This window comes from Equus przewalskii, chromosome 29 (genome assembly GCF_037783145.1).
Source record: "Equus przewalskii isolate Varuska chromosome 29, EquPr2, whole genome shotgun sequence".
NCBI classification, from domain to species: domain Eukaryota; kingdom Metazoa; phylum Chordata; class Mammalia; order Perissodactyla; family Equidae; genus Equus; species Equus przewalskii.
The window spans coordinates 10752084-10765643 of NC_091859.1; positions in this window are offsets into that span (position 1 = coordinate 10752084).

The window sequence follows — 13560 nt, forward strand, 5'->3', positions numbered from 1 at the left end:
AAAGTCTCATTAGTTAAATTTAGTAAGAAAACATTTCTTACAAATCGGTGGTCTCATTTTATCCACTGAAAACAGAAGAGAAGAAGGTATAAAATAGCGATTGGTGTCCATTTAAGGGTGGGAGTTGGGGATAACATTTGTAGCCAGTTTTTATAAATTTATAGGGATGAATATCACTGTTAGATGTGGTCTTCCTAGAGTCAAATGCTGCTTTAACAATTTGTTTTTAGTTGTTTTTCTTTGATTATTAATAACCTCCCTCATTTGGGAGTGTTTGTATTTTATAACCCAGTGTATCAATACCATCTATAATATCAAATTAGGAAAATGTTTGGATCAGATCTTATAAACTTTTATGATGTTCTCTTGAGATATGTTCATGAGAGAAAAACAACGTAATAGCAAACCTACTGATGATATAAAAACGTAAATTCTTCCAGTTGTTATGTGGCTAGGAAACAAGCACTAATGTATTACTATTTCTTCTACTTCTGAGACACTGACTGATATGAATGGAAACTTCTCTATAACCTGGTCATAGCATTTTGAATAGGCATTTAAAAAGTTAAAATTGGTATTTTCTGTATAGAACAGTAACAAATAGACAAAAGTATTTGACTATGCAAAAAATTATTTTATTAAACCATGAAAGTTTTCATAAAGTAGATGAATATATAATACATATGATGGGTATATATAATATATTATGAGTGCCATTTTATTTATTTTTTTATTTTTTTAAGATTTTATTTTTTTCCTTTTTCTCACCAAAGCGCCCCGGTACATAGTTGTATATTCTTCATTGTGGGTCCCTCTAGTTGTGGCATGTGGGACGCCGCCTCAGCATGGCTTGATGAGCAGTGCCATGTCCGTGCCCAGGATTCGAACTGATGAAACACTGGGCCGCCTGCAGCGGAGCCCATGAACTTAACCACTCAGCCACGGGGCCGGCCCCATGAGTTCCATTTTAATTAGGATATTTTGAGTTGTTTTTTGTAAGTAGAGCTACTGATTAAATATGAATTATGTATATCTATTTCTCTCTCTCTCTCCACACACACACATATATATATATGTATACACATACATAATATTGTAGGGAAAAAATTCTTCATTTTTTAGCAATCTACTATTAAATGCTCTTTGTTTATTTACTTCTCCATCTACTCATTTTGAGCATTAATTAATCTATTCATTCAACATATATTTATGAAACATAGATGTATGCTCTATAATTTCTCAATTTCTTTCATTTTGATTTTACTGAATCTTTTAATTAAAAACATCTTATCTCCCCATCTATTCATGTCTATATCACTTTCCAAATCACCGATACTTCTGAATTCTAATTAAGATAACATATTGAATTCTAGTATATTTATTCCTGCTGGGTCCTGGCAAATCAGAAGGTTTGTTTTCTTTTGAAGATTCACCTTGAGCTAACATCTGTGCCAATCTTCCTCTACTTTGTATGTGGGACGCCTCCACAGCATGGCTGATGAGTGGAGTAAGGAGTCCACACCAAGGATCTGGACTCATGAACTCTGGGCACCAAAGTGGAGCATGCAGAACTTTAACCACTTGGCCACAGGCTGGCCCCCAAATAAAATATTTTTATGGGTGGTGGGTTGGGGAGATCAAACTCAATACAGAATTTGTATATTTTTTCTGGAGAGAAAAACTCAAGCTATATAGTATTCATCCACTGTGTTACATGGCAGTTTCCTAATGAACCCTACTACTAAATAGTCATTTCACAATTTAATTTAGTACTGATGTCTTTCATGAAAAATATACATTTTAAAATTACATGCATATATGTAGTAATCCCCAAAAGATAGTACCTGTATATTTCATTTTCTATTCTACTTTTTTTTTTACAGATTTTCGGTAGAAATTTGATTCTTTGTAATGCCCTAAGAACTTCTGCTGACAAATTAGTATGCTATCAAGGTCACTCATTGTAGCCCATTCCTCCACCCCTTTTTCGAAGGCCTGTTATATATCATTTATTTTATAATTAGTGCTGTTGAATGGATTCTTCTTTCAAAAGGCAGTAAATTCCAGACACATTTCTGTTCTGAAAATAGTAGACAGGCTTATTGAGATGACTGTGAAAATATCCATGAAAAATTCAGCTTTTAAATATTGTTGAGGTGCCTCAAATTTTCTAGGAGATGGGTCCAGAAAGGACTGAGAGAATCATGGAATTTAAAAGGTATGATTAATTGAAATTCTAGTAGGAGTCAGCAGGGTTGAGTGTCATTCATCACACTGATTTGATATGTGAGATGTGAGACTTCAAGGTTAGGCAAGGTGAGCTGTGAATTCGTGAGAGCAATGCTTTTCTTTATTCTCTTCTGAATGGTGATTGTCAACCCATAGAGTCAAAAGAAAAGAAAAAAAGCCTTTATAGAGGCTACACTCTCTGATACCAAATCCTGTCTTTGGTTCATCTTTTAAATCTATTTGTATTCTTCTTATTATTTTATTTAAATGCTTTTGAACTTTATGGCAAGAAAAAACAGGATTAGAGAAAACATTATTTAAATATCTTAAAGTCATGGTAATTCGATAAAAGGATACATGTAAATTTGTTAAATCACACTGCCATACCGTTTATCGAATTGAAAGGAAAACTGATGTGGTTGTTGGTGTCTTGGTAGGTCAAGGAGTAACATAACTCTTTCCACTTGTTTTTGGAAGCACTTGAGGAACAGACATAAGAGTTGTGTCTGGAAATCATATTTGCAAAAATGTGGCTTTGTCTGTAGCAAAGAAGGCCTGTTATTACTTCATGCGTGAATTCAAGCTACCAACAAAGTTACAGGCATTACTAAAAAGCCACTGACCTCCTGTCTGGGGACCTGACTGTATAAAATTTAGGGTAAGGAGGGGCAGAGCATCTGTGCTTCCTGTAGCCAGCTGCCTCTCATAAAGACAAGGGAGAGATGAAGGAGCACTCTGGGCTCCTTCTTTTGAACTCATCAAATACACGCGTGATTCCTCCTCCCTGCAGAAGAGTAAGTAAAGAGGCAAGACGAGACCAGGAATTTTACTGCAGCAAATGTGCCCCTTTGTTATTTTAAAGTCTTGGTGACCTGGAACGAATTCAAGCCCGATAACAATTGAATGGTGTGTTATATTGTGTTAGGTAATTAGCGTCATGGAAGATTATTAAATTAATTTGTCACAAGACATTTAGAATTAACTTCGGTTAATATAATAGGTATAGCAAAGTGGAATTTCAAAAATTTGGAATTTGCGAGCTGATTTTCCTTTACTTTATCTTTTGGGGGAGAATAAAATATTAGCTTTAATAAATCTTAATGTGGAGGGAAAATTTACACAAAGAAAAAAATCCAAACATTTCAGGTGCTATAATTCCACCTAATACTAGTCTCTTTACGTCTTACGACTAGGCTCTATTTCCAAAACAATTGGACTGATGTTTCAAGTGTGTGTTTATTATGAGACACCTATAAGATGAAATGTTCAATGTATTTCTTGCTTGTTTTTGTTGTTAAATACCAGAAAAAAGTCTCTGCCCTCAAAGAACTTACCTTTTGGTAGGAAGGGCACATAATAAGCATAAGTACATGTATGAAGTAGTGACAAGTGTTGCGAGTAAAATTAAGTACTGAGTTGTGAGGACCAGAAGCTGGTAGGAGGTGCTATTCTAGGTAGTTGGATGGACAAGTCCTTTCCAAGGTAGAGGCTTAGAGCAAAGACCTAAGTAAAGTCATGTGAATGTCTTTATGGAGGTGATACCAGCTCAACACATGGTTGACATAAGGGAAGCCATATTGTAAAAAGAGAGACTGTTTAGTAACTTTGAATGACTTCGGACTAACTAACCCAGCTGGATATGCATCCTCCAGGAGATCCACCTGCTCTGTAGATTTTATGACCCCTGCTTGTGCATGTACCTCCCAGCTGTGATAAGACGATAGCCTCATTCTTTTGAGTTCCTTAGGAATGTGATGATCCTGGAACAGCGAGTCTATGGTGATGGCCATCATCAATGACAAATGAAAGATCTGGTGTGGAGACTCCTGGGCCAACATTCCCAACCCCTCTCCTATAACCCACCGGCCTATATAAGTGCTTTAAGATTCTGTGACCCCCTTAAGATGGTTCTTTTGGACATTAGTCAGACAACTTCCCTCTTGCTGGCAAGCTGTAATAAAATGCCCTTTCTCTGCCACCATCTTGCCTCTTGACAATTGGCTTCTGTCTCACGGTGAGCAGACTGTGCTCTTTGTGTGGTAACAGAGGAGCATTCTAGACTAAGGGATGAGGAAGTACAGAGGCACCGCGTGAGTGTCGAGCAGGCTGAGTGTGCTCAAAAATCAGCAAAAAGCCTGTGTGGGTGGCATGGAATGAGGAAGAGGAAATGCAGAGGTAATTATGTTAGATAGTAGCCAAGGGCTAGCTCAGCTAGGGCATCGTAAGGACTTTGGACTTTATTCTCCCAGTAGGAAGAAGTTATTAGAAGGTTTTGAACTCTACTGACCTGATTTAAATTTAGCGATATCATTCTGGCTGCTGAATTGAGACTAGAATTTTGGAAGGTATGAGAGGAAGCAGGGAGAAAGTTCATTCATTCCAAATATTTATTTCGTGTCTATTGTATGCCTGCTTTAGGAACTGAAGATACATTAGTGAATAAAAAAGAAAAAGTCCCTGCTTTCATGAAGCTTATGTAGAATAAATATATGATCTATTAAGTGTGATTATGTAGAAAAATAACATATGGTATAGAGATGGAATGTGGTGGTGAAGGTGTGTGGGCTATTTTATATGAAGGATTGGGAGAATGTTCCAAATAAGGTATCTTTTAAGCAAAGACCAGATGGAAATAAAGCTACTTCAAGGAAGGAAGTTTGAGAATGAGGAAGCAGCAAGTGCAAAGGCTCTAAGACGGAGCTGGATTGGAGTAAAGGAAAGTGAAGTGGTTGAATGACATCAGAAGGAGAATGAGGGGAGAGGTGGTGTAGAGTCTATTGGCCATGGATTTTATGTTGAGTGACATGAGAAACTATTGGAGGCTTTTGAACAGAAGAATGACATGTTCTGATTCACATTGAAATGGTAGAGGAGGAAGACTAGGTGGTTGGAAGCAAGGATGTTCTGGAAGATGGAGATTTATGCCAGTCCAACTCACTTCACAAAGCGACTCACTGCCCAGCTGGGAGGTGTATGGTTAACTGACAGCCTTCGTTGTAAGGTTCATCAGGGTTCTGCCTCAGTTTTTTGGTAAGGTCACACTCTTCTCGGAGTGGCCCCAGCCAATCACTGAGCAAGGTGGTGGCCTAAGGGCCTAGCCACTTCCACCCAGTGTGGGACTCCTCTAATGGGGAATCTTTGCTTCAGAGGCCCCTGTTGGGCTAGCAGAGACTTTCTCAAGTCGGCATCACTGTCCAACAGCAAGCTCTGCCCATCCTGCTTTTTTCTTTTCCTTTTCACAAGTGTTATCCCCCAATATACTTTCTGCACATCTAATTCCATCTCAGTGTCTGCTGCCTGGAGAACCCAATCCGAAACACACGGAAAAAAGGACCAGAGGTCCTAATGTTGGAAAATAATTGATGAAAATGGGATTACTAGAAAGAGTGAACCAGTCTTGAAGTCAACAGCAGGTAAAGAGCAGATAAACTCCACATAAAGTCAAAAGTACCATCCAGGGTCATTAGAAACTGTTTCTTTATTTTCTGTGAAATACAGTTATTCAATCTCAATGAATAGAAATTCTACTGGAGTCATTTATTATAAGTTTTAATTTGCTTAAGTTGTGGGATTTCTTCTCTGTGTGTTCAAAATATGAAGTGACTCCACTACTTGACTGTTTAGAACTCACTAGTGCTGACGGATATTATCACAATTTTCACTTGTTCTTCCTAATACTTTTTAGTCATCTCCTGAACATGTGCCAATGTGCAAGGTTTTGCTCATTTTGCTTTACCAAATTGTGCTCCGTTTTTGTTTTATTTACCTGCAACTTGCCCTTATATAATGATGCCATTAGAGGAAGAATTGTCAGTGGTGTTTGGAATAAATAACAACTATAATTTGATGCATGGGGAGACTGTTCTCAAAGGTTAAATAATTCATTCCAAGAGTCACATGAGCTGAGATGAAAATAGAAACTCTGTTTTGACTTCTTATTTTGCCTGTTCTTCCCTATTCTTATTTTCCATTCAGTGACTAATTTTTCTCTAGGGAAAAGTTGAACATTTTTTTTTATTGTGAGGAAGATTGGCCCTGAGCTAACATCTCTTGCCAATCTTCCTCTTTTTGCTTGAGGAAGATTGTTGCTGAGCTAACATCTATGCCAATCTTCCTCTATTTTATGTGGGATGCCACCACAGTGTGGCTTCATGAGCAGTGCTGGGTCAGAACCTGTGAACTCCCAGCTGCCACAGTGAACTTAATCACTATGCCACCAGGCCAGCCCCAAAAAGTTGAAATTTGATTTACTAATATGAATGATCAAGATACCATTAGAAATCTAAACTGGGATACAAAACACCTGGTTCTGTTTGACTCTAGGCATAGCTTTTCACATCAGTATATATCTGTGAAACGCTGTAATGTGGCATCGTTGCTGTAGCCTACCATAGTTATCATGAAAGGTTGTTTTAGAATTATTTTTTATGGAAAATTTCATACACACAAGTCCTGATTATATTATAATGAAATCCAATTTACATATCACTTAACTTCAAAAATAGTCAACTCATGGCTATTTCTATCTTTGTGCTTTATAAAAGTAAGACTTTCTTAGTAATAGTAATACTGATAGAAATGTTTTGAAATACAGTAAGGCTAGTGTCAGAAAACCATTTAGGTAGCTATTATGTTAGTCCAAGCGAGGACCTGAATTTAAGTAAATGAGAGATTAGATTTAAAATCTCTGCATGTAAAAGATACAGGATCAACATAATTTGGCCATTGGTTGAATGAGTGATGTTCTAAAGTGTTCTGACAAGGAAATTATTGGTGTCATTTTCTTCTTCAGTTTAAACATCACTGGTGTGCTGCTATACATTCTTGTAGTACTGAAAAACTCCCCTTTGTAATACTTCAAATCATGATTACGTATTCATGTGATTTTCTGATTAAAATGTGTTACAAAATTTTGTAGAATGAAAAAATGAATTTAATTTTTGCCCGATTTCCTGGTTTTTGAAAGGGGAAGCAGAACACATAGAAATGTGTCTGACACAAAATAGAAATTTAATAAGCGTGCTTTTGGAAACAAGTAACTGTATTGTCCAAAAAATACTTTACAAGCAATTCTTTAATTTTTTTTTAAGTTTTACTTACTCCTAGAGATTGGTTGGGTATGTTTGTAGTAAGAATATATTAGAATATTGTATTTGCCAATTATACCTCAAAAAGCAAAAAAAGGGATAATACAAAAGAATAAGACTGTAAAAGTACAAATTAAAGAGTGAAGAGCCCAAAAATAAAAAGAAAATCAAGCAGGTAGACAACCGTCTCCCGTGGTTGGTTTAGTTACGCTTCTGCTCCAAGTCAGAGGGCTGAGCTGGTTTTATTATTCTATGATCCTGTGAGTTAAAGATCTATTTTCATTAAATGCAGGATATATATAATTAGTATTCAGTGACTCAGAAGGTTAACTTACAACAGTATTTGGTTTAACACTTAGATATCAGAAAGAGACAAGATAAACATGGCTTTAATATCTAAAATTTTTGTTGGAGTCCATATTGGCATTTCAAATACAACAAACCATGAAAAGTGACTCTTCTCCTACTCTAACTCCACCGCTTGTAACAACATCGGGGAGGAATCCTGTGCTTTGATGGTCAAAATGTAGTGCCTACATAAATTGAGCTCTTACAGGATCGCATTATGGGAGTTGATGCTTAGAAAAACACATCGGGGTAGATAAAGCGCAACCTTATCTTTTCACCTTAGACATTTCCTAATTGCCATCGTGAGAAAAGCTCTCCCTCCCCATCCTCCCACCCCTACAACTTGAAGAAATGTAGAACCTCCAGTAACATGTTTGATCACCAAACTGCCAAAAATCGGAGTGCAACACTGTTTATATACAAATCTGGTTAGTATACTTTGGAGAGTATCCACCTCTTCGGTTCTACTCTGTCTGAGAACAGCCGGGGCTCTAATGTGAGACTGTTTTATTTTTCAAAAGCTAAACCTCTTCTGGAAGCTGTTCTCTTTTTAATGAAGTGAGCCATCAGGATGGAGAAGAATCTCTTGCTTGTCTTGCAACTAGTATACATGGATAACTGATTTCCTGATGTGATGTACATAACGCACTTGTGAGATCATGTTTTTCTCCAAACTATGAGCAGTGATTTATTTTAGACTTTAAAATGCCATCTGTATTGTCTTTCTCTTAATTTAATTTAAATTTTAATTTAATTTAAGTTGTGTTAAGATTTTATGAGAGTCCTTTTCCTCTGGACACTCTGCTCCCTCTGATTTGGTTATTTTGTGTGCTTTTTGGCATCCAGGGAAAGGCAACTTGGGTGAATCATGAAAGGAATCCTTTTAGGTTAGCAGTTTCACCCAGTGTAGAATCCTTTTCCAATTCCAAGAAATTAAAAACTCTAAGATTTCCTATATCTTAAAAACTTTTCAAAAGTCGTAAGAATAATGACCACATAGCAATGTGATTCTGCTTTTATATTTGCAAACATTAACAAAAAGAGCCATATAATGACAGACTTTCAGTTTGGTTAAATATACTATTTTAATTAAGAAACTGGAGCTCTGGGAGAGACACAAGCTTTTATTTATTCACTCCTTTATTATTTAATTTAATAAGTATTTGTTATCTATACGTATGTCCCTATGTAAAGAAGCTAAAACTTAAAGTATGGATAAAATTTATTCATACTTTATGCCCTGCGTATACCATAATTAAGTATAAATGTGATTGAGTGTCATAACAATCAAGGATTTGTTTTGGGGCTTAAAAGAGAATCCCTAAAAACTGGAAGCCAATTGACTTTATGAAGCACTGTGTCAATAAAGTTTCTGTGATGATTTGATAAGAAAAGCAATGAGTACCATAAGCACACTGGACTCAAAAAAACCTGTGACAGTACCATATTCAGCTTTTCAGCAGCTGTCTTATCACATTCTATTTCTGTATAGTTTCATTACCTAAAGAAGTGATTGACATTCAATAAATGTTTGTTAAATGAGTGAATGAAGCAGTAAATTACCATTGTCAACCATAAATCCTCATCAGAAAAATTTTCATTAGATGGTATTTGTATTTTGGATAGATCTCTTGCCCAAAATTAAAGAATCAAGTTGACAGGCAACCAATTAATGTCTTAAATACACCTTTCTACTTTAAAATTCAAAATTGGGGATGTAGTGTCAGGAATTTAACTTGATCTATGACATTAAGTGATATTTTCAACTGAATTTTAATGGTTATGTGGTCTTTTCCATACTTCATTTATAAGTTTGTTTTGGCTTTAGAGTTATATAAGAGTTAGTATAAAACATTTATAAGTAGCTATGGTTGTTATAAATTGTTCTCCTAGAAGGCATGAGAAAACTACCCTATGTAGACTTACTTTTGGAGGCCACTGCAGATTGTAAAGGGCAAAACGTGACATTTATTGTGATTGCATGAGTGGACTGGCATAGCCTTTAGAGGTGGGAGTGAGGATAGAGAAAACTCAATAAATCATTTTATTGTTTACACGGTCTACCTTTGCTTCCTGAAAAACACTGGAAAATTCCTTTTTTACTTTCTAGTTTTCAGAGGTTGCATAGACTGAGAACAGTAGAGAGCATTTTTCCTTATTGTTTGATTATGATCAGAAATATCAATTGGGAAATGGAGATTGAAAGCTTTAAGAGTAGAACTTAAAGACAAAAGTACTCCAAAACACACTACAGGAATCCAAAGAGCATGTTTGAGCACCAAATATGAGCCTGCCACGATTGTAGGCACTTGGATCCAGCAGTGTAGACAACAAAGCCCCTGACCTTGTGAGTTGATATTCCTTCTACTTGAGGACAGAGAGAAGAGGGGAAAGAATACTGCAATGGTGATTTGCAATTGTAGTGCCCACTCAGATGCTAGTTAGTTTTTTGACGTTGGTAGACATTTTGCCTTTCTTGCTTGTCCATAAAATGTGATAAAATTGGATATTTTATTTTGAAACAATTTCAAACTTACAGAAAAGTTCTAAGAACAGTACAGAAAATTCCCATAAAATGTTCATTCATGAAATAGCTTCCCCAACTGTTACAATAATGTCCTTTATAGCAAAAGTTTCCTATCACAAAGGATCATAAGTTGAATGTTGTTGTCATGTTTCTTCACTTCTCTTATATCTGAAACAGTTCCTCATTCTTTCCTTGACCTTCATGACCTTAAGACATTTGAAGATTGCAGGCTTGTTATTTTGTAGAATTTGGCCTTGTCTAGCGTTTCCTTTTATTAGACTCAGGTGATAAATGTCATAGTAGTGATTCCATGCCCTTTGCACTGCATTCCATCAAATGGCACTTTGGGTTGTTTTATCCCGTCACTGGTTATCTTAACTTTGATCACTCGAGTAAGATGATGCCTTCCAGATTGCTCCACTGTAAAGCTGCTCTTTTCTCTTTTATAATTAGTATGTATTTTTGGGAGAGATACTTTATACTACATAAATATCCCATTCTTCGTTCAATTTTCACCCACTAGTTTTGTTGATATTTCTTGCCTGAAATAATTATTATGATTATGGCTGAAAAATGGTAATTTTCAAATTGGATCATTTCTTCTACATTTGTTAGGTGTCATTTTACTGTATGGAAAACCTTACTCTATTTCTTTATATCAGTGTAGACTTACGGATTCCAATTTTATTTAGTGGGATATCATCTCCTATTTTCACTAAGTCTTTTGATATGGAATTGTCCCAGATTTTGCCTGTGGGGACCTGCTTCAAGTTGGCTGCTGTGTCTGTCTGATACAGTTCCATCATTCTTTGTGCATTACCTTAATTTCTGGCATAACACATTCCAGGCTTATTCCATCATTTTTTTGCCTTAGTCCTAGAATTAGCTATTTAATCCAAGGAGCCCTGGTAGGTGTTAGTGATGTGAATGCTGATTGCTATCGGGATATCATTGTTCCCAGGCCCTCTCAGTGTCCAGAGCTAGTGGATATATCTATATATCATCTAGATTTCCCCCTTTTAATATTTGTAACTTCTTTCTCTTTCAGTGAGAAAGCTCAAGTTATTTGTTTATTTGTTCAATTTCCTGATCCCAGTGGGCTGCTCTCCCATTTGGGAGCCTCCCTTGCCTCAACCTGCCAGGCCTTTCTCCTTCCTTGATTGGGATGGTCTAAAGGCTCTTTGTCTGAATTATTAAGGAAGGAAAGAAAGGAGGAAGGAAGAAAGGAGACTGCTAAGTTTGAACAAGGAAAATAGTGGTAACATAGGTTATTTTAAAACTAGAGTAAAAGTATGATGTTTGATAATTTATCAGGGTAATATACTGATGTTGGATTAAAAATGTGCTATCTTCTTGATAAAGTAAAATACAGAATATATTTTCAGTTCCCTATGAGTACCTTTAGCTGCCTTGTCCCTTAAAATCTAACATTCTTCTTTAATGCCAATGCTAGTGACTTTGGGCTCCACATTTGCTGTTGACACTGTTTTTCAGTCTTCAAAGGGGAAGGGAAAGAATACATGCATTTCTTGATTTCATTTGGCTAACTACTGGGGGATGGGCTGTCCAATTTTCTGAAAAACAGATGAGCATTTTTAATTAAAAAATATGAATAAATTAAAAGTAACTCTGTGAGAAGAAAAGAATCCAGAAACTCCCAATAGCTTATGAACCTTGAAATAAGTTAAAAACGGAAATGTCCTGACATTCTTATTTTGAAAGGTTGCGCTTAAAAATAAAACTGCCCACAAACTTTGATTAGACATTGAACCAAAATATTACAAAAACGAAGAGAGTGAGAATAAATAAGTCTGAAAAAGAGAGCAATGCTGAGGGACAGGCAATTTTCTCCCAAGAAAAGAACAGTGAGTGGGGGCTAAATGTATTTCAGAGGGCACTATGGTTAGATAATGCTCTGGGGAGGGGAACTGGCATATTTAGTGAGTGTTCTGACTAACGAAACAACCAGAACTTGAAAACCTTGCTCCCTTGATTTCCTCAGCTCTTATTCATTCCTCTAATCTTTCTAACACCTGGAAACACACCACTTTTGACTCAGAGGAGCATTTCATTTTCACAGTTTTTCCACGGCCATTTCTAAATTTTAAAATTCTCGTTCTTATTTTAAAAGAAGCTAGTTTTCAAATACATAATGAGTTTCTCCGGCTGTTTTCCGGGATCTCTGCTCCTGATTTCCCCCTCTGCCATGATGAAGGTGTATCATAGACTTGTCCCTGCACTGGCTGATGGGGATCAAGTTTCCTGAGTGAGAAAATTTATTCAGTCATCGAACAGCTGCTTTTAGAGCAACTACTATGTGCAATGTCCCCATTTGACAACACTGTCTCATAAAACATACCTGTAGTCACAGAAATGATTAGAAAATACATAATAACTATAGTATCCCAGAATTCTCCTTGTTGATTTGGCTATTTTAATAAGGTTCTTAGTTGCAAGTAGCTGAAACTAATTCTGTTTAACTTAAGTAGAGAAGAAAGAATCATGGAAAGAATTAGTGGAAAGTCTGGAAAACCCGGTTGAAGATATCAGCAGGACACGAGTGTGGCTCAGCTGCAGGAAAGAGCCAGCCTCCGGATGGAGCTGGTCTGGGGAGTGGATAGCTCATACAGAGAACTGGGTTAGGTAAGGAAGCAATAGTGTGATTTCTAAGTGTCTAGGTAACTAACAGTCCCAGGTTGCCTGGGATAATCATGGTTTTAGCCCTGAAAGTCCCACGTTACAGGAAACTCCTTAGTCCCAGGTTTGTCACCCTTGCAGTAACATTTGGCTGAAATTCTATCTTTGTCCAAGAATGAGATTTAAATATTTCAATTAAAATCATACAAAAATATGCTTCATAGTCAATATATAAAACCCTGAAACTGAGGAGTAAATTCTGCTAAAATAGCAATTTAGCGAGTACTTTAACATTACTTGCCACTGTAGTTGTTAGGCTTATTGATCTATGATTCTATGTAGGCACAGCCGCAGTTCAGTTTATATAAAATTTCTCCACATACTTTGTGATCCATATTAAGCTCCCCATTCACCTAACAACTTCAGTCTTCCTTGGCATCTTCCTTCTACTACAACTCTTTGTTAACTCATGATGGAAGACATTACACTGTCTCCAATTTGCAGGCTAATGTCTTCTGATGAGTGCTCTGCTACGTGAGAACAAGAGTTCTCCCTACATGATCTCTTTTACTTCTGACAACAACTCCATGAGGTATTATGGTGTCAGCATTTTGCAGATAAAGCAGTTGACTCAGAGAGGTTTAGCTACTTGCTTTGGTCACACATCTAGTAAACAGCAGAGCCCAAAATTGAATGAATATTTGTTTGACTCCAGAGTGCATGCTTAAACAA